This window comes from Jaculus jaculus, chromosome 13 (assembly GCF_020740685.1).
Source record: "Jaculus jaculus isolate mJacJac1 chromosome 13, mJacJac1.mat.Y.cur, whole genome shotgun sequence".
In the NCBI taxonomy this organism is placed as follows: domain Eukaryota; kingdom Metazoa; phylum Chordata; class Mammalia; order Rodentia; family Dipodidae; genus Jaculus; species Jaculus jaculus.
In genome coordinates, this window is record NC_059114.1 from 83,694,176 (window position 1) to 83,716,259 (window position 22,084).

The 22,084-nt window shown below is 36.5% G+C and overlaps 1 protein-coding gene and 1 non-coding gene across 5 annotated transcripts in view; both read left to right on the forward strand.

Annotated features, from left to right (window-relative positions):
- Cdh18 (cadherin 18) overlaps positions 1 to 22,084 on the forward strand; it is an 833,519-nt gene that overhangs the window by 272,007 nt on the left and 539,428 nt on the right. The window lies entirely within an intron of this gene.
- On the forward strand, positions 7,397 to 7,527 carry LOC123454365. Its single transcript, XR_006633332.1, has one exon. It is a non-coding gene; the product is annotated as a small nucleolar RNA SNORA65 (small nucleolar RNA).

Below are 22,084 nucleotides of genomic sequence, written 5' to 3' on the forward strand. Positions count from 1 at the left end.
TTGTCTCTGTGTAATAGCAAGTGTAGCATAGTCCCACTGTACAGGGCTCCGTGGCTCTGCAAACTCCTTTTCCTGTGGCAGTCAGTATGCCGTATGCTGATGCATAACCACACCTGTTCTCTCTGAGTAGGGCATGCACTTAAGGTAGGACAACTTCCCCGGGTTAAGTGTGCTTTGGACAAAGTGCCCTTGACTCTGCAAAGATTGTATCGAGGGGTTGTGAAGTGTGTGAGAAAGAGACAACCCTGCGAGCCGCATCGCAGCTAACCCGCAGAGGTAGGCTTGCACAGTGAAGAATGAAGACTAGCCTGAGACTCATCTGATTTGCTTTCATGCCTTGTGGCCAGAGTGGAGAAAAATACTAATTGCTTAAGATGGAAGCAGGACTGTGAAGTGAAATGTAGGGAGTTTTGTCAAGCGGTTTCACTGCTAATGTAAGGCTGCTGCTGCTGCTGCTGTTTTTCTCTACAGTCGACCAAGAAGAGCTTCTCAGGAAGCCACTGGACAGATTTGTTGGGAGAATAAAGAAGTTCAATGAAAATATTGTAAAACAGTACAGGACCTGAAATTTGGGTAATGAAGAAGCGAAGTAACTGGGATTTATTTCAAAATAATGATGAGTTATATTATTTTAACTGAACCTGCACTCAGAGAGTAGGGCCATATTGAGGCCTCTACATTACTTACAGTAGTAATTTGGATAGTCATTCACTAATCTTTCAATCAATATTTTACTTTTTAAAGTTTTCTAAATATAACTAATATTTGAAATTTACTATAAAGTTCTAGTTTTAGACAATGAATAAATCAATTTATAAAATCTGCTTTCATATTTTTCATTAATTTTATATCAATAACAGTGGTTGACAAATAATATAGTTGTTATGAAACAAACAATAATAAAAGGCTAGATATTTGAATAGTTAATTTTGGGTTATCTTAAAAATAAGTTGTTAAGTGCACTCACTTAAATCACTTCTTAATGCAAAATAAAACATACAATCAACATCATACTAATTTGTTTTATAAAAATAGGATATTTATTTCAGGTCATGAAATGTACTATTCAATGATCTCATGAACACATTTAATGTCTTATTTATTCAAACTTCTCAAACAGATGGGAATTTTTAAATGCTATATTAAACAGTGTGCCAAAAAAACTTGAAAAGGAACAGCAAAGTTTCTGTAAGCCCATATACAAGTTGAACAAATGTGCAAAAATGTGAATATCATGATATTTCAAGTCCTCAGAGGACAGTCACAGCAGCACAAAGATTCTCTGAGAATCCTGAAGCCATTCACACGTAGACTTCCTACTGCACAACACTCCCTAAAAGTATATGGAGGCAAGCAGAAACTTATAACTCAGGAAATTAGTGAATCTAGAAAACTGATAAGTTTAAAAAGTTTATTACTTCTCAGAAAGGAAGCTAACAATCTAATGAGCACATCTGAGATGGAGAGAGAGAGCGAGAGAAGGATTGAGAGGGAGAAAAAAAAAGAGTGGAAGGGAAGAGAGGGAAAGAAAAAGTGAAGAAACTAGTAAAATAATAAATGTGAGCCATGACATAGAAGCATATTTCTAAGCTATTTTTAAAATTAAATAATACTTTTCTTAGTACTATGTCAATGATATTTTTTAATGAATTAAAAAAATCAATCATTTTGATTCATCTTAATTTCATTGTTAACATAGAAGTCTGTTTTAGAGTTGATCCAGAAGTAACACAAATGAGATAATAGTATGTATGATAAAGTAGAAAATTAAGAGATAATGGAATAACCTAAAAGTATAAAAGCAGTAACAGTAGTATTGAAACCATCTTAGGAAAATGTAGAGAAGACCTAATTTTGGAAAGCAAAATACATTCATTAAGAACAAAGGAACACTTACTACATTTAAGCATCATGTCCTTTCAGAGCTTTTGTGTTCAAAATTAACAGCAAAAATAAATAAATGAATAAATTGGAATTTTATGTGTCCCAAACAATCTATAATTAAGAATAATCTACACAGATAAAATATTATGAAGGAGAATATCATCAGAAAAAAATCCTTTTTAATTTATTCAAATAAGGGATGCTAAAACTTTTAGTGGTTCATAGTTATATTCACTTTTGGTGTTTTTTTTTTCTTTTAATTGTATCGATAGGCCAAAACCTAATAGCATTGATTATTGTAGAAGTAGATATAAGTAATCTTGAATGATAATATGACATTTCTTAAGTTTTCAAATGCCTTGGGGACTCTGCGCCCTCAGCTCCCGGTGCTGCTCTGACGACCACAGTTGTAGGCATTTGCTAGCAGTAGAGAGATATATGACAGGGACAAGGCAGTTTCCTTTTGGGGTGTGGGTCCCTGAGTGCTAGGAGCTAACCCACATTTATATGCAATACCCTGACAGGTATGTTTTACATCAGGCTACTGTCTAAAGTAGGATCTGTGAAGACCTTCCAGTGTTTCTGGAATAAAGCTTAAAATTGCCTTAACCTCTCCCAATTTATTTTCACTTCTTGTGTCATATGTCTTCCTATGAGTCAGGCAAACATTTTAATTGTTCCCCACACATTCTAATTATGTTCCTCTTTACTGATGATTTTCTTTTACATAGCATGTGCTTTTCTATCCTTTCTAATTAAATCATAGTGCATATAATGGCAAGGTCAAGTTTTGCTTTATCTGGATATTTTACTTGCTTAATTGTAATTACTATATGGGAAAATTATCCCTTAATTACATGTTTACTTTGTTTTATGTTTCTGGTTATAGTTATTGTTTTCCATGTAACTATTTCTCATGGTGCCCACCGTGGCATGACTATTCACTTGTGTACATAGGAAGGATTACTTACTGAATTGGCAAAGAAAATGGCTTTGAACTCTACATTCAGTATTACCTTACATGTATAGTTAAGCCTGTTTATAACTAGTAAAGTTAATGACTGAAATATCCCAGAAGTAAGCTGAAATCCTAACCATTAGTGACCCAGTGAGACCTTCTGTAGACACAGAAAGTTTACGAGTACAGTCTGTTTAGAGTTTACTGGGTACGCCTGCATTTGAGATGAGAACCGCCTTTAATCATTACAAGGGCTGTGTGTGCTATAAAGTCTTTTCTGGGGAGAGGCTCACATGGCCATTTGCTCACCCGGTAGGGCACCCCCAAATGAAACTAAGGGCCAATTCCATCCAAATTTTCCTTGGTTAACAAATTAGTTTATTAGACTTCGTGACAATCCATGGGCTAGGGGTTATGCATAGAGGTGTTGGCACCCCAGTGCAGCTTCATTGAAGGGTCTCCTCCTGCTGTGGATAACAAGTGACTCATGGCTGCATAGGTGGTGCTCACCGCCTTTGATTATCCACCGAAGTACTCTATCACCCTCTGAGGTCATGGGACTTCATGCGTCAGGGTACACAGCTGGAAGAGGGGCAAGCTGAGGTCTCAATGACGCTTTGCTGCTATTCTGCTTTTATGGAGGAACATAAGCAGGCTCAGTCTGGAGTCTGCTGTGTGGTCACTGCTGCTCCTGATACTGGTGGCAACAGCAGGTTTTCTTAGTTATTACATAGAACCAAGTAAGAAAGAGCCAGCAGATATAGGAAAGATGGGATTGGCGCGTCTTCAGGGCAGGGAAGTGGGGAAGGATGCCCATGTTCATCAGTTTAAAGTGAAAGACCTGGCTGTCAGAGTCCCAGCGTCTAGAACTGGAAGAGAATGTGATTCTGCTTTCATTTCATACTGTTATCACAGTGGTTGGAAAATTGCCTAATTGAGAGGCCCATCCACAGGATTATAAAAAGTAACTCTGGGGGTATTTTATCCAAGGGTGCGAAAAGTGCCCCTAGGAGCAGAGCCTGAACAGAAGAGGAGCCAAGCATATGGGCTGTCTTAATCAAGAGAGCTCTAGATGCTAGTGAAAACAGTGCCTCGGAGTAGAATGCTAACCCTTAGGGTCACCCAAAAGTGGGCTAGCAGCATAAGGGAACAGAAAATGACCCTTGAAATATCAGAAACCCAAGGTTTATCCTGCCCCACCTGCTGCTGCTGCTGCTCAGATCTTATTGCAGCTGTAGCTGTTGCTAACAGGAATTCATTGGTATGCTTGCTGGTGAGCCAAAAACTGGTACTTTGTGAACAAGTAGTACAAGAAACTCTTTACTCTGAATAATTCTTAATCATTTGTTAAAGAACGGACACAGGGGTATAACCTTTGGGACCCTGGTGATCCGAAATAAGCACTCCATTTACAAATGCAATCAAACAAAGCCCCACAGGTTGTCTGCAGTAGATCCCTGGTAGTTCTGTGTTCCACAGTGACCTGGCTGTCTTCAACACTGTGGTCAGCACTGCCTATGTATATACGTTTGTTCTGGGTCATGAGTCCAACTAAGCTACTGAGGAAACTGGGCAAAGTGCATAGCTAAAGATCAGTTAGCATCTCTTTTTTAATTTTTATTTTTTATTTATTTTTTTATTAATTAGTTTTGTATTCAGCAAATACAGTCATTTTGGCACCATTATTAGGCTTACCCATGACCTATCCCCACTCCTCGGCCTCTCCTTGTTGAGGTATATGTGTCATGCATTGTGGAGCTAGCCCACAGTTATGGGAAAGATACATGTCTCTGCATATCATGACCCAACATGTGGCTCTGACATTCTTTCCACCCCCTCTTCTGAAAAATGTCCCTGAGCCATGTTGGGTTCATTTTTGGTCCACTTCAGTGATGAGGTGTTGGGGGCTTCTGGGTCTCTGCACCTCTGATTTGGTAGGAGTTGATTTTTCTCTGTGTAGATCTCCTTCACCCTTGTGCTGGTACCCGGTTCACCAAGAAAACAGCATCCTTGCTTGTTTCACCAATTTTTCTTAGTTTCACCTGGGGCCCTTTTGAGGTATGATGGGGTGGCCCTCTCCTTAGAATCTACAGCTATCTGAAAAAGAGAAGCACATTCTCAAACAGAAATTAAGTTAGCACCAGGACAAATGATATAACCCTTACCTTTTTTTATAGAGAATTTAATAGGTGTAGGCCCTCTTGTAGCCCATGATAAATGGTAGCTTGTTAATGGAGAGTGGGCTTATGTATGGATATGATTCTGACTTGTTTCCCAGCTCCAGCTATGGGCCCTGTACCACTGAGGGGATCAGTTAGCCATATCAAGAGCAGTTGGTTTCCCAAGACGGCTGTGTGCCACTATTGTACTTATGTGAGCATCACAACATATTATTTGCTGCTAAGTAAGTTAGACCATGAGTTGCTTGGACATATATTGGTCATTTTCCCCCAGTCTCCCATGTAGCACCTTCTGGCACTAGACACACTGACTGTCTGGGGACTGACTCTCTTCCAACTTCCAGCCATGCCATTCCATTTTACGTGTCAATCATATAAGGTGTCTTCAGCAGTAGGGTCTTACCACTAACCTTTGGTGGGTCATCAAGTCCTCTGACAGAAATCTGTCTTTTAGGAAACCTTGTAGGTCTATCTGATCAAAAGCTCATTGTGGATGATAGTCACATTCTGGTACTGGGTGTTACAGGTCAGTGCCCACTAAGAAAAGGAAGAAAAAGATAACTAATATACAACAGTTAGAAAGAAGAGAGAGGGAGAGGGAGACTGTAGAAGATTAAGGTCAGTCTTCATCCTACACTCTCCAGTGTCTTGTGGGTCAGTTGTTCCCTCTAAGGGCTTGGTGAAAGTTCAGTCCTTTGGTCTGTCTTTTAGGAAGTAGAATTTTATGGTACTGTTGCTGTTCGGATCTAGATCTGTGTTTCCCATCTCTAAACACTGCTCATTAACATTGGGCACCTATTCTGTCCAGGCCAAACGTATACAAAGACAGAGGAAGCTTAGTCACACTGATTTAAGTGGGTGGATGAAATGTAAGATTACCTCAGAACAAGTAAGGTATTTATCATCTCACAGAAAAATTCCCAGAAAAGGTTTCTGTAAGGTCCCTAAGAAGTGTTCCCACAGTTCTTTCCTATAGTGCATCCCTATTTTCCATTCTTTTAGTTCATTCCATCAATTTGCTCTTGTAGATCATTTCTACAGTTCATTCCCACAGAAAATAGCATAATTAGAATAGAGGAAACAATGAAAATGAATAAGTTATATTTTAAATCTGAGAATGAATGGTATACTTACAGATTTCTAAGGCCCTTCTAGCCAAATATAATTTCCTTTTCCATTGGGGATAAAACAAATACACCATACAGTTCATCCTCATCTGTTTTTTAAATTATTTATTTATTTATTTATGTATTTATTTGACAGAGAAATGGAGACATAGAGAAAGAGCGAGAGAGAAAGAGAGAGAGAGAGAATGGGTGTTCTAGGTCCACCAGGCAGTGCAAACGAGCTCCCAATTCATGTGCACCCTTGTGCATCTGGCTAACGTGGGCCCTGGAGAATCAAACCGAGGTCATTTGGCTTTGCAGGCAAGAGCCTTAAGTGCTTAGTCATCCCTCCAGCCCCCCCCCCAATCTGTTATTCCCTTACTTCACAAAGCATTTCAGTAATAATAGTTCAAAGGATATTGAATGTTTTCTATAACATGAAAATAAAATAATATATCTTTCTTACATGTGATGAAAGATCTGAGGAAATTTTAATATCTAATCATCCTGTATTCAAGCAAGTTATTCTCTTTGATACTCATACTATTTATAAGTAGAGTACTAGCAATAACATTAGGAAGACCAAGTCAAAACTATATTTCCTATAAGATTTGCCTCAAAGTCTAATGCTTACAAATGATAGATTTTTGTCATTATAGCATTGATATTTATCAGTAATGGAAAACAGAGGAAAAAGAGCTGCTTTTATCATATTCAAGAAGATCTCTTTGGCTGGAGATTTTTTCTTAATTCAATTCATCATGTTTGTGAAGGCACTAATTTGTCTTTTAGAACTTATGACTAATATTTGAATCACCCATTCCAGAATTATTAGGCTACTTTTCTAAGCTTACACTTAACTACCTCCTTTACTCATTTATTTCACATGTAAAAAAATTCATTTTTAAAAAATCATATAGGTTTCTGGCATTACCAATTGATAGATCTAAATACCATGACAACATTTTGGGGCTGATAAACATCAAAGCAGAGCCAAGGTGGGGTTGGGAAAATATGATCATCACCAAATTGAGAGATGAAACAAGAAAACTTGTTTCTTTCTTTCTTTTTTTTTTTTTTTTGCAATTTCTTGAGTCTGTTTATTTTTATGTTAAGGTAATTTGGAACTCTGTTCTTAGTAGAACCACTCAGGGGACAGTTGCAATCTACACCAAGACATTTTTTTTTTTCACTCAGAAAAATAATTATTTTCTTAGATAGAGTTTTATCATTGTCTATAAAGTTTAGACATAAAGAATCTGTACCCAACCGCCACTGCACCTGACCAGTTCTTGTTGGTTGGTGCAATCCAGTTATGAGCTGACAGTAAAACCCAGCTTTCAGGAAACAGGGTTGTTCTTAATGTGGATGATTCTGCGCTGAAAGCATGGGAACAGCTTGACAAGGCTGGTGGGGGATATTCTGTGATCTGATCCCAGAGTGTTAAAGCCTTCTGTTTCCCTTGAACAACAAAAAAGAATCTGTATAACAAGGGGAATAAGGAAAATCAGAAAAATATGCTATATGTTCTACATTTTCACTTCCTTAATTTAGGTCACCCATCAGTGGTCAGCATGCAAATAATACATAGAAACCACGATGCAGGTGATTACACTTTAGGTGGCTACTAAGATGCTATTTAATTGAGAGAATTCATAGATGACATGTTGACAATGAATCAACAAAGAATCATATTTCAGAAAATAAAGAGTGATGGCTACCTGCATGCTATCTACATTTTTGTCAGGATCTCAGTAGCAATGCAGTCCTCTGATAAAATCTTATGTCATGGAATCCAAAAGAAGTATAAGACATGGAAAAATGAATGGATCTCCATTTATTAGTGTAGTGATATTAGGAACAAGGAAATGTACTCGATTGTTATTTTTCTCTATGACAAAAAGATACATAACTTTTTATAATACACACTGCCTGACAGACAGGATTGGCATTTGTGTGCGTGTGTGTGTGTGTGTGTGTGTGTGTGTGTGTGTGTGTGTATAATAATATATATAATTTCAGAATTTCAACATATTATCTGGAGTTTTGGGGCAATGGCAAGACAACTCTGATTCTCTGTTTCTTATGTCTGAAGTTGAGATGAGAAAGTTGCTATCTAGTCCTTATTTGTAACTGATTAAATAATCAATGGATTTAAAACATTAAAGACTTGCCTGGCAAGTTAGTACATGTTACAATTATGATCTCGGATGAAAAGACTTTCTTTTAGTAAAACTATGCTGTTTGTGTGGGTGTCACCAAGGAAAATTCTGTTAGAAGCAAATAACTAAAAGAACACTAGAAACCACATTCTGCTCACAGCCTCACTTTCTGTGCAAGCAGATGGACCTTCATCTGTCACTCAGTGACTCACAAGATTAACTGATGACTGTGTCTCCCAGGAAGGAAACTATATCATTAGGCCCTCTCTTACAATGAAAATAATAAATAAATAAAATCAGGCATTGTATAGAAAGTCACATAATTCTAGCCCTCTTACTCCACTTTTATTTTGTTTAATTTTCAAAAGACAAAATACCCTTCACTTTTGAACATTGGGAATGTACACATTTTCTTTCAAGTGGTTAAGTAAAAGTGATTCAATAATGTGGGAGGTCCATGATAAATTAAAACTTAAATATTAAATAGTGTAGTCAACATTGAAACCCATTGAGAAAATGTCTGGTTAAATTTAACAAAATGATAAAGTTTATACATATATAATTAGTTATCCTCAATCAGAATTAAATGCATAATCATAATACTTTATCATTCTGAATGAATTGGAGGAAGAAAAACATCATCATAAAGACAACACATTAACTCAATGACAAAAATATATTGAAATAAGTATTTTGTTGTACCCAATGATGTATATTGCAAGGGTCTATATATAGATGAAAGAGATGTTATTGCTACATGTAGCTTCATATAATTGTAGTATTTAAACAAATTCCACTTTTTCAACTGTACTCTAAGGTGATGTGATTATCATTATAAGGTAATATCTAACAAATAGTTTCTGAAGAATTTTGGTAATGTTAATTAGCCAAATATAACCATTTCACATTGCATATGGACTTCAAATATCATGATATATTTGATTCCAATATATAGATATGTGTCAATGTATAATCAATCTAACAAATGCATGTAATTAATATAAATCAGGTCAGAATGATAAGACATGCTTTAATTAGCTATTATGTAGGGAAGCTCTCCATTGAAATTTTGGACTCTGATGATTAGGATATACTATAAATAAATACAGAAAATATAAATACACAGGAACATATTCAAAAGTATAAAATCCCTGCCTTATAATAGCAGATGACAATGGATAATTTCAAGTAACTAAAATTTTGGTTTCACTGAACGGTAGCCTGCTCACAAAATTCCAGTCCCAGACTATAATGATAATTATGCACACAGGAAACAACTGACTTCTGAGTAATATTGATACTCAGGTTTCCACATATTATTTTAGACTTTCCTATTAGCTACACTGCTGCAACTGTCTCTTTTCTATTATATATCATAGCACTTTAAAAATCACAACCCTGATTTATTTATAAGACTTACATAGACTTTGAAATAAACATGATGAAAATAAGAAGTTGAAACTGAATCTGACAATTTCATCTAAGGATAACAAATCTGGAGGGAAAAAAGTAAATGAGGCTTGAAGTTATGGTGACAAAATGCAAATGAGAAATTGCCTCTTGGTCTCCTAGGAGAAGAAATCCAGGTAAGGGTGGATAGAAAGGGAAAAGATTCCCCCTAGCAACCTAAATCAGCTGAATCAACTCTGGTATTCAGGGACTAGCTAAATGTTGCAGAAAAATTGCAGGCCTCAATCCTCATTGTGCTGACACTGCTATCCCCATCTTGTGCCCTTATGCAGTTCAGAATCCCTGCATCTCATCCAATAGAGTTACAGTTTTGTTCATATCTGGAAATGTGAACAAGTTTTTTGATTTTAATAATCATGAAGTGTTTTCTGATTACAATGTCAGTCTGCATATTTTATTCAATAATTGAATTACTATCATCTGCAATTCAATGAATAACAGTGACAATTTTTGAAAGGGTATAAAGATGGGTATAACATAAGACAAACACACTTTTATTTTATTGGTGCAAAAAGGCTCAACATTATAGTTGAAAGCAAGCAGGATTACCAACTACAGTCTCTTAGATAAGATAATATATTTGATTTTTCTACTTCTTATGATTTAGGAGGAGATACATAACAAGGGTAGGTAAACTTCTAACTGCATGAACCAAACAAGGGGAATACCACCTTACTCAGTTTTGTTTTTGTTTTTGGTTTTTTTGTGTTGTTTTTTTTTTTTTACTTTTTTATACATAATTACTTTTACTTCCAAACATAAAATATTCTATAACTTCCAACAGTGCAAGGAGGGACAATATGTAAACTATGCCTATGATATACACTGTTGATATATAGGTTGTAAACTCCAAAAGGAATAAATTCATACGTAAATGGCTGGTGCAAAAGATGGGAGAAGTACTGAAGATCTCTTGGCAGAAGATTTTTGTTTGATCTCAGATGAATAGTAGGTATGTACACCAAGAGCACAAGGAAATTTTACAGAAAATAGTGTGGCTGGAGCGTGCTGCAAGAAGAGAAGTACAACTAATTTTACAGTGCCTTTTGTATTTTTATTCATTTGTATGTGTTGTGTGTGTGTTGCTTATTGTGGTTTTTGCATGGCATATGCACATGTGTGTTCAGAAGTGCATGGCCTATGCAAACAAGAGCAGAGACCTGGCAATGCCTGGGGCACTCCTTCCACATGTTTCCTTCAGAGAGTCTCTCACAGAACCCAAAGCGACCAGTGCTTCACTCAGCCTGGCTGACCAGTGATTCCCAGTGATTCTTCTGTCTTCCTGCTGCCCTTCGTGAGTGGGGTTAAGGACATGGGTGACTGCATCCAGTTGTTTTATTTGGATGGTGGGAATGGAACTCATGGTGAACTAGGACCTCTTGGACTTTCATGCTTGTGCAGCAAGTGCTGTGATGTGCTAAGCTGCCTCCTCAGCCTGACAATGTCTTTTAAGAAGATTCAGATGGGGCTGGAGAGATGGCTTAGTGGTTAAGCGCTTACCTGTGAAGCCTAAGAACCTCGGTTCGAGGCTCAATTCCCCAGGACCCATGTTAGCCAGATGCACAAGGGGGCTCACACAACTGGAGTTCGTTTGCAATGGCTGGAAGCTCTGGCTCTCCCATTATCTCTCTCTCTGTCTCTTTCTCTCTCTGTCTGTCACTCACAAATAAATAAATAAAATTAAAAAAAATTTATTAGAAAACAAAAATTAAAAAATAAAAAATTCAGATGTATGAGTCAAGAATAGTCAATGATCAATAAGATTTTAGTCAAATACTTTTATATGATTTTATAAATATGGAAACAATTGAAATCACATTCTTGAGTGACATTGGGACAGTCGTTGGGAATGCAATCAAGGAGCTATTGATCATAAGGGACAGAGGGTACAAGAATGCATGCAACTTGTTACACAGAAGAGAAGAGGAAGCGGAGGAGGAAAGGTGAAATGGGGAAGCAGGAGGATTGTGGAGAGAAGTAGGGGACAAGAATGAAGTAAATCAAGATGCTTTTGAAAACACCATAAACATGCTACCTCTACTTCTGTGTCCCAACCAATTTTTTAAAAAATTAATAATGGGAAACAAAAAAGTAAAAAAGAGAGAGAGAGAGAGAGAAAGGAAAGAAAGGAAAGAAAGAAAGAAAGAAAGAAAGAAAGAAAGAAAGAAAGAAAGAAAGAAAGAAAGAAAGAAAGAACAAAAAGAAAGAAAGAGAGAGAGAAAGTGGGAAAGACCAAATGAGGAGTGCTTGAAGACATGCCATTCAGACAGAGTTGGAAACACTTGGCTGAGAGTCAGGGGCACAGGCGGGGAGGAACTTTCCAAGGCTTTCCTATGCTCGTATATCATCCAGGAGTAAGGGGAACAAAATATGCTAAATATTCCAACTCAGCAGAAATTGAGATTAGACACTCAGCACATTGAGGTGGAAAGATGCAAGCATAAATTACGCAGAATGAGTTCAAAATTCTCACACATAAATCTGCAGGAAACAAATTTCAGCCTGAAGACTGTAGCCAGCAAACAGGAAGAACAGTGCTAGGTTTTGAGGACAAGCCCTGCAGGATGAGCTACTTTCGGGTGAGCTCTGAATTATTCATTCTTGGTCGTGTGAGTAGAGATCATTCCTGGCTGCTGTCAGTCTCTGAAGAAGTTCAGCAGAGCTGGCCCTCAGAGGATTCAGGGAGAAACAGTAGAGGGTGCAGGTCTTTCTGTTGCCGCTGGGGTGACAACATCATGACTTTCACAAAAGTGGTCTTCTCCCTTTGCCCTGTTCTAGCCATCAATTTGTGAAAACTTCTCAAGAAGTCACTTGATGAGTGAATACAGGATTGGAGTTTCAGCATTCTACCATGGGCAACCACAACAGCGTACACGAGAAATGAACAATTTGCACAGTTGACAAGTATACTTGGCAATTCAGGGTCAAAGAAGCATGGTATGAATATGAAAAGTTAACACCTGGGCATTACTGAAGGCAAGTGAGGATAAGTGGCATAGTTAGTCAAAGGCAATTTGGCATTAGGCAATGTGCTTGTTTGCGCTTCACTTTGGTGCCATTTCTGATGAGTGTTTGCAGCTTAAGCCAACCTGTTGTTTGAATGAGCACACAAATGCATGTGTGTGTGACTACTTAGAGAGATCACTGACATAATAGGATGGCCAGAAGGTTAATGATTATTCATTAAGATTTTTTTCCCAATGTTAAGGACTTTATAAAACATGGAAATAGGTGATAGATCTACAAAGTGGAAAACTCAGTAGATAGAAGGTGGTCTTGTCCAATGACCAACTGAGTAGTTTAATTGCTGGCAGAGAAAGGATTTTTTATTAGCAGGAGAGCCATGGAGAAGAGAATTCATCTTTAAGATTTAATGAATGCGAAAATACAAGCAAGAAGGGGGCAAGTGGACTGAAAATTGAGAAATAAGCCATCAATTACATTCCTGTAAAGTCAGGTAGTTCAAGAACGTGTCTTTGTAAGAGGCTGAATGATGACAGGTAGAGATGAATCAATTGTCTTGAGGCCAATGACAGCAGGTAGGTGAAGAAAAGGAAAGAAGTCAGGTGTTTCATTGAACCAATGGAAAGGATGCAGCCAAGAATTCATATCAACACACTAGCTCTTTAAAGTTTAGAATACATATCCTTCATACGCACTGAGATATATAAATAAGCCTTAAGCTGCGGGAAATTTTGGACAAGATAAGAATAGAGAATGACTACAAAAGTGTAGGTTATAGATGAGGTTGGTAATTGGAACAGACCCATAATGAAGTAATAAATGAGCAAGATTTTGAGGACAGTGAATTAAGGCCACCAGAACTGGATCTGAAATGTCAGTTCTACTATTTGCCATCTGCCTAATTTTTAACAAGCCATTTGAGCTTGCTGTGACAACAAAAAGAAAGAACACATGCTTCTTTCTCATAGGAGCACATAAAATGTTTAATAGAGTTCTTGACACCATAATAAGTGGCTCATTTTGAAAATGATGATGATGATGATGATGTTGACCACAGTGATGATGATGATGAAAATGGTCAGTGTGTGTATCAGTTTGACTAAGAACCATGAAAACAATAAGACAGATTCACATAAGGAATTGAGAGTGATCTCTGTGATAAGGAACATTTTAATATGTGAGTCATTCCCTAAAATGTTTCTGGTTAACAATATATCATTTCAATGTTTTAGTCTTTTTAAAATTTATTTATGTATTATGTATTTGGAGATAAAGAGAGAGAGAACTAGAAAGTATGGGAACACTAGAGTAAGCTCCATATCCATTTCTTTGTATGTCTGTTTTTATATGAGTACTAGGGATTTGAAACAGAGTCATCAAGCGTTAAAAGAAAGCACTTTTAATTGCTGAGCCATCCAGCCAGCTCTATCGCTGTGTTAGTCTTTTGACACACCTTGGTTCACATAGTTTCAAATTTGTTACTTTGTAAAAATTGAATATCACCACGTCAGATATTGATCATTGTATTTTTATTAAAATTAATCGAAATATTTAGGTGAATATGACTTATCAAATGCACTACAACCTATGAGTTTTATGCATTTACATTCCAGTTACACAATAGTGATGATTGCTGTTATGCATTATGTACAAAATTCAACGTTGTGGGTATTTGTTTAGCACTTCAGTGGCTATGCAGTCCTAACTCGATATAATTCAATGGCTTAAAAGGACAAATTCTTGGCATATCTACTTTCTGTAGGTATATTTTCATCACAATATATATTTAAATATTCAAGTAGAGTACAGATCACTTGTTATTTCCATTATCAAGTTTGCTTAGCATGTATTAGTTGAGCTAAGGGGTTTTGTAATGACATTTCCACATGTGATTATTTGTGATGGGCTTTGACTACATTCACTCCCTCTATTCAGCTAATCCACATCCCGTTCCTCCTTTCCATCTACCAACCTAGCAGTCCCTCCTTCCGCTTCATGTCTCCTATTTTCTTATGAGGAGTAACTACTAGCTGCTTTTAACTTGGCACTATGATATCCATGTCTATATGTTTCCCTGTAAATGAAAACATTTTATTGTTCTTTATGACTGAGTGAGGCTTTACTACACACATATTTACATAATGTATATATGTATACATGTCATAACTTATATATATATTTATAACTATATGTACATAAATAAATATATGTGTATGTGTGTGTGTGTGTGTGTGTGTGTGTGTGTATGTATGTATGTATGTATATATATATGACAGGACCTATGGTAGTTCAATAATTTGGCTGCTGTGAACAGTACTGTGATAAATATGGGTGTGTAGGATCTCTGCATTACATTGACTTTGATAAGGGCCCCTTTTCCAGTGACTTCTTGACATTGTCTGTTGCTTGTTGCCTTGGTGATAGTGACTCTGACTGAGGTGAGACAGAATTTGTGTTTCTCCATTTGTGTTTCTACGATGGCTAAGGATTTTGATTTTGTACTTCATCATTTGAAAAATGCCTTTGAACCCAGGTGTGCTGACGCATGCTTTCAATCCCAGCACTCCTGAGGCAGAGGAGGGAGGATTGCCATGAGTTCAAGGCCAGACTGAGGCTACATAGTGAATTCCAGGTCAGCCTGAGCTAGAGTGAGACCCTACCTCAAAAAAAAAAAAAAAAAAAATAATGCATTTGCATTTCCAAGGTCCACTTACTGATTGAACTTCGATTTTTTTGTTTGATATTTTGAATTATTCATATATTCTAGAAGTTAGTTTCCTATCAGATTGTTATTTGACAAAATCATCTCCTGTCTTATGGGCTGGTTCTTTGCTATACATTAGTCACTACATTTCTCACTTTTATTTTTGAAGATTTTGGAGTTTTTTAAAAAGTCCTTGCCTATGCATATATTTGAGGTGTTTTCCTCTAGTAATTTGAATTTGTACTAAAATTTAGGTTTTGCATTCAGGTCTTTCATCTATTTTACATTTACTTTTTTTTTCTTTTTACAAGGTGACAGATATGTTCCTAGTTTCATTCTCCTTTGTGAAAATTCTGTCTTTCTAACACCACTTATTAAGGAGTCTGTCTTCTCTAATGTAAGTTATTGGTATTTTTGTGCAGTCCTTTCCCCATTTCCTGCTCTTTCTTGTGTGTTGGTGTCGTGAAGGAAGTCATTGACAAACCACTATTTTGAAGCTTTCTTCTCTATGGATTTAATCGTATTATGACTACCTTGTTCTATTTAGGCCTTTTAAAGTTACTTGTTGATGAATGTTGACAAAAACTAATTGTGCAAGTATAATATATTTATACTATAATATAAAGTGAACAAAAATGCTGAACAATCCTCTGTTTGCATTACACCATCAGAGTAATACTATTAAATTATAATATACTTAAGCAGAATTCTTAGGAAGATGGATAAGGGAAATCTATAGAACAGACTGCAAGAGGAAAAGTCCCTCACAAACCCAGGAATGCTGTTTAGTGATCATAACAAATACTTTGATTTTACTTTGTGACATCGAATGTTCTGAGCAAAGGGCTACTACAAAAAATTTTGCTTATGTTTCAGAAGAATCACCATGAGTGCTACATTGTAAATACACTGAAGGTTGGAAGCAAAAGTGGGCAGAAAGTGACCATGTATGCCAACTACAGTGGAATAGGCACGAATGCATTGATAATGAAAGTACAAAGAAGTTATCCAGTTCTGTAATGGTTTAGAAGACAAATGACCTAATTTCCTACAAAACTGGATATGATGGGTGAAATGAAGAAATATAACCACCATATGTTGGGACTAAGAAATTCAAATGACTCATACTGGGAACTATTTAACGTTTCTTTAGAAATCAAATATTAGTTGAATTAAATGTAGTCTCTTACAAATGAGGCAGTTTATTTTATATCAGTAAAGTTTTCATGTGGAAGAAACTTATAAATTCAAAAGGCTGATTCTTAAGCAAGGAAGAAACATCTTCACAAAGTAACCATGGAAGAGAAAGTGTAAGCATATTGTAGGAGCTCAGGTATCTCATCCACAATGGACAAGGATTCTTGAGGTGATGCTGGGCTGCAACTTGCACAATGCAAAGAGGATGCATTTCATTGATCACCTTCAAGGGAAGTGTGATTTTTTTTTTAACAGCAAATAGTATGACATGAAGTAGACATCATGCATATATAAATATAAATATTAATAAATATATAAATATACATATATATTCAGTTCAATACTAAAAATTACTTGGTGATAAGGTTATGTGTTGCTTAGAGAATTACAGAATACTAGACACATAAGAATACAAGAAGATCATTTTTGTTATTGTTATATAGAAGCACCAAATATAGCAAGGCAAAAATGATAGCTTTAGCTAATATATATAATATAATATATAATGTAATATATATAATATCATATATATATGTTTTATATCAAGTAATCAGAAAGATATTGTTTAATGGAATATATATGAGTGTGTGTGAAGATATATACAAAATAACATCAAACAGGAGACAAGATTTTCAGAGCTCCATTATATGAATAAGTTCCCAAGCATGCCATTCATTTGATTTCACCCCTAACCTCAGGGATCTCATGCGCAGGACCACTGCTTATCCAGGGTGAGGCAGATGTGTCCTAACATGTGAGGTCTTTGTTGTAGGTAATCTCTCAGTGCCTGTTGATGACAGCAGCTTCACTAACCCTACATATGGAGGTAGGGGATTGTTTTCTATGGTCATTTTAAAAACACATGTTGCCACTTGGCTTCCATGTGTTAAGGTGAATGGGAAGCTAGTAACTTTCTGAGCTTTCCACTTATTCAGTGATCATGTGTTCCCAGTGATTTGCAAAAAATGATTATGTCTCAATGCCAGTGAAGGAAGGAAACATCATATAGTGCATATGTCTTTATTCATTTTATTACCTCCTGTAATAATCATTGACATTGTCAGTATTGAGGAAGATTTATTAGATAAAATCACATATCCTCAAACAGCCATATGTCCAATGTGGAACGAATCATACAGCTTAGAGTTTTTATGTGCCAGTTTATTTGCTGAATGGTTTCTGAGTTGACATTTAGTGTATGAGTAACATTACTGAGTAAGCAGTCTCTGCATTTTTAGAATAAGTAGTCAAGTTAATAAGAAAACTACATGCAAATGATTCTGCATCCCTTGTGCTAATATATTTATAATAAACCAGAGGGATTTAAAAACAGATGAGACAATTGCTACTACAAATATTATAAAAATGGCAATTAAAAAGTCTATTATTATTAGTTCATTTTATTCTCATACCATTTTTCTAGCCTATTTATACAAAATCATTATCAATTTATCCTCGAATTAAGTTAAACTAATAATATGAAAGACAAACAGACCTATCACTGATGGCTAAGCCCACAATGCATGACCCATTCTTCCCAACAAGGAGGATCCCTGGGGAGGGGAGAAGACAGGGAGGAGGCTAACAATGGTACAAACTTGAATGTATACACTGAGTACAAAACTAATAAGATATTAAGTAAATAAATGTATAAATAACTTATTAGCTTAAAGTAATAAGAATAGGTTAATTTATTAATGCAATTGTCTTTTTTAAAATTATATAACTACTTGTTTCCTAAAACTTATCCTCATCCTACATTTAAAAAAAAACCTTTTTGGTAATGAAATTCCTAAAAGAAATTTTAAAAGAGTTTTCTGTGTATATGAATCAAGGTTATTTTGACATCTCTCTGAAAATTGATTTTGACAATTATGGTAATACAGTTAACGCTGACAGCTCTCTGTGAGACATTCTCAGCACTTTACATGTAAGAATTATTTTTGTTCCCTGAAATAATAGTGCACTTAGTATTATTATTTTCTTTAAATGGGAGGACAAGCTGAGGGCCTAGAGAGGAAAGTCATGAGAGAAAAACAAGGGTTTAACCGGGTGATGTGCCTAGGTCCTTCCCCAACACCACACTATTCTATTTTTCTAACGATCTCCATCAGCTTCACGGTTGTAACAAAATAACTGATTCTGAGTGCCTTATGAAGCACATTTGTTGCTTAGAGTTTAAAAGATAGAAAGTCCATGACCAAGTTGGCCAGTGGTGTCTGATAACGATCTTCCTGCTGGCTTGTTTCAAGGCAGAAGACAGGAATCTGAGTCCACACTCATCCCATCTTGCATGATTCATTCCATGGTTTTCAAGCTCAATCATTTTACCTGACTCTACTTATTATTTTTATCACATAGCAGTTTTGTCAATACATGAATTCTGGGGACATTTAGAATGTAAATACTGAGGACCAAGGAAATATGAACATTTGTATTATTGTATTTACTAGTAAATCAGAAATGATAAAAAAAAAATGGTAAATTTTCAAGAATCAACCCAAACGTAAGATTTTGCTTGATTTAGGAAATTTGTGTGTTTCAAAATATATACAGGGGTCATTTTACCACTGTGTTTTTTGTGTTTTTTTTGATCCTAGATTTAAAGGATTGCCAAGGACAGACTTGCAAAAGTAGATAGATCATGAATATTTTCTATTCCCTTGCAAATAGGCCATCCAAGAGAAAACACATGGCATCAAATGGAAGGACCCTAAATTGAGATAGCAGTGTGAGACCAAGTGGGAAAAGAACACACTGTGACACTGGGCTTGATACAGACTGTGAAATGACAATACCTGTTTGCATTTATGCAGGCCACATAAACTCTCAGAAGTTAACATTCTTTTGTTCTTGCATCATGCTTTATTGATGCTTTATAACATAGGTCATTAAATAAATGCATATGGGAGACACTAACATACAACAGCCCCAAGAGCCTTCTGACTAGTGACACATCACCAACAGGAATCTATGTCATGATTCCTGTGGTGGCTACTACAGTTAGTTTACGTATCATGAAGTTGCTATTTCTACAGGTGGAAAACCATAGTTCTTCAGAAGAAGGAATAAACCAGTTGTGTATCATTTTCCTAGCATGTCCAGGGCCCTGGAATTGATCTCTTTCAAAGAATATGTTACTGTTTAGTTGGAACATAAAAATCCACTAAGATTTAGTGGTTTGAAGCATTGTTGGCTATCTTTTGATTCTGCGGAGCATCCGGGAATTCATTCTGCTCCTCATGGTTTACACAAGGTAACTGGTAGAATTAATAATTAACACATTTCTTTTCTGTAGGAGATATCTCATTGAGCATATTGCATCTCCCAAGGCCTGAAAGTGTGTTCCTTGTTTTGATTCAGACTGTTTCCTAGGATTGCTTTTTTTTTTTTTTCAAAAGAACATTGCCAATATATAAGTGATTATAAACATCTTGACACATCACAGACTAAAGCATATAACAAAGCCAACAGAATATGTGGAAAGACATATTTCATATTTATTAGCATCAATCATAAGAGGGTAACCAATGCAAAAGTGTTTACAATAGTTTTTTTTTTTTTTTTCTCTTTGTGTTGTTGTTTGGTGAGTGAGTGAGAGAGAGAGAGAGAGAGAGAGTGTGTGTGTGTGTGTATTACACATGTATGCATGACTATAGAGGTCAGATGTCTTTGAATACAGTTCTTTTAAGGATCACCTAACTTCCTTCGACAAAGGATCTCCCAACTATCCTGTGGTTCACCATGTTAAATGTCATTTAGCAATTTTCTCTGAAGTGAAACATTCCATCCTAGACGGAGGCCTTAAGGAAGTTCCAAATTTAAATATAAGATTGCTAAGGCGCAGGACATTCCAAATGATGGCCTTCACAGGGTACAGGAGGAAGAACTGCTTTGGAGAGGCAGTGCTAGTACCTACCATGAACATCAGGGATCCAGCACATGAGTCATCACCTGTGCTGGGCGGGGCTCCTTGGTGATGCAGCAGCTGTCACTGGGTCACCGCTGCTCCTCTCCTGTAACTAGCCTCTCTTCCATACTTTGTAAGTAATCCCAGTAAACTCACTGGTTCTCTAAGCTAGAAACATGATTCGGGCCCCGTCTAGACTTCACAGATGTCTGTTAATATCACCTCGACCCCCAGTTCCATGCAACCTTATGGGAGACTGGCTAGCCTATAAGCCTGGGGATCTGACTGTCCGTGACTCCCCACAACTGAGATTTCTTGTGTGTGTCACCATGCCCAGCCTTTTAAAACATGGCTTCTGGGGATAAAACTTAGATCTTCATCCTTGCAAGGCAAGCACTTTCCAGCAATCTCCCCAGCCCTAGAAGGTTTTTATTTATTTATCTATTTACTTGTTTATTTATTTATTGTCGTTGTTGTTGACTACCAATATAATTAGCCACAATTGGTGGAGATAAGACAATGTTAGCATTTATAGTAGGAGGAAGTGGTAATGAGCAATCCAGAAGCAGAGCCATGAACCTGCAAGAACCAGTGGTTCCAGACAGCCCTGTTGAAATATGCATCCTGACACTGATTTTTTTCTCTACTTGGTTTCCATTTTCTCTATGAAGAGTGTCACTGTCTGCTGGCCCATTCCCTGCTCGTTTTGTGTGACTCACATCTACATGGGAATGCTCTGGGGATAGGAATCACAATGCAGCGAAGGTATTGTCATTGCCTTTAGGACCTGCTGTTCTCATACATTTTCCACTCACTATTTGCCACCTGCTGTGTGAGAAAAGCAGAGCACTTATTACTTTAGGAAAAAATGAGAGAAAGTCTATTTACACTAATTATTGACAAAAGGGTTTGTCTCACACCTGCTCTAGGTATTTAAATACTTTTTTTTTTCTTAATTAGAACTTAAAAGAAGCACTCCATTCATCTTCACTTGGCTAGCAGAGAAAAGGAAAACAATGTTGGAAATGAGAAAGGATGGACTTCCTCATTAGTGACTGTTCCTTATAGAAAAAGAACCAAGTGAATGAATGATTAGTAAGTAGTTGTAAATCTTTTTTTTTTTTTTTTTTTTTTTTAGAAATTGTATTCTGTAGTTATAGTTACAGCTGATGAGAAATCCATAAATTTAGAATCCATGAATTCTAGAGACTCTAGAAAACCAATGATATATATAATGAAATGCATTAAGCTTGAGACCTAAGAAGAACTCTTTCTTCAGTCAGAGGCACAAAGCAAGAAGCATAGAACATTGAAGCTTAGATAAACGAGTGGTAGAAAATCTCCCTCATAACCAGGAGTTTTGGTGCATGCCTTTAAACCCAACACAGGGGAGGGAGAGGTAGGAGGATAGCTGTGAGTTGAAGGCCAGCCTGAGACTACATAAAGAATTCAAAGTCAGCCTGGGTCTAGACTGAGATCCCAATTTGAAAAACAAAACAAGAAAACAAACGGGGGGGGGGGGGGGAGAGACAGAGAGAAAGAAAGAAAA